The following is a 566-nucleotide window of genomic DNA, read 5'->3' as shown; positions in this document are numbered from 1 at the left end:
TGTCCATCAAACTGATCCTCAGGAATATTCAAACAACGCGTTAAAATGTGATTAGATGAACAAAGATTTCAAGTTGCAGAGAATGCTATAATCAATATCATAAACATACATTATTTATCCACACTGATTGTAGTTTATACTTAACGAAGACAATAATTATAGTATAATAATGCTTATCATCACAGATTCATTAACACAAATTCATCAATATGCGGATTATAAGCCGTGACAAGATCAACAATTTCATCAACAGAAGTTCAATTTGAACAATAAATCACACTGTGAGTCACAATAGATTTTGATATCAGAAATCGTATTGTTTATTGATCTTCCTAAATTTGATTTCATTTTCAATTATAAAACAAAGAACTCGCTTTGACCAGAAAACTATTCCAGAACTTTGTTATTCATATCAATACCAAAATTCCTTCCCTATATATCTTACTACGTAGTCAACACTGATTTGTTTATATTTCATAAGGAACATGGATATGAACATGACATTGCATCTCAGCGGGTAAACATTTACCTCTGTGAGTATAAGCTGCTCTGTAGGCCAGGAACTG

The 566-nt window shown here is 31.3% G+C and overlaps 1 protein-coding gene across 1 annotated transcript in view; it reads left to right on the top strand.

The window, feature by feature from the left end:
* LOC119588628 (UDP-glucosyltransferase 2-like) overlaps positions 1-312 on the top strand; it is a gene marked incomplete in the record, with an annotated part of 30,326 nt that extends 30,014 nt beyond the window's left edge. The window contains 1 exon segment of the mRNA XM_037937266.1: positions 1-312.
* Positions 313-566: the final 254 nt, after the last annotated feature.

The sequence above is a fragment of the Penaeus monodon genome, chromosome 24, assembly GCF_015228065.2.
Source record: "Penaeus monodon isolate SGIC_2016 chromosome 24, NSTDA_Pmon_1, whole genome shotgun sequence".
Classification (NCBI taxonomy): Eukaryota; Metazoa; Arthropoda; class Malacostraca; order Decapoda; family Penaeidae; genus Penaeus; species Penaeus monodon.
Note: the sequence above shows the minus strand (reverse complement) of the source record. Positions and strands in the feature narration are given on the sequence as shown.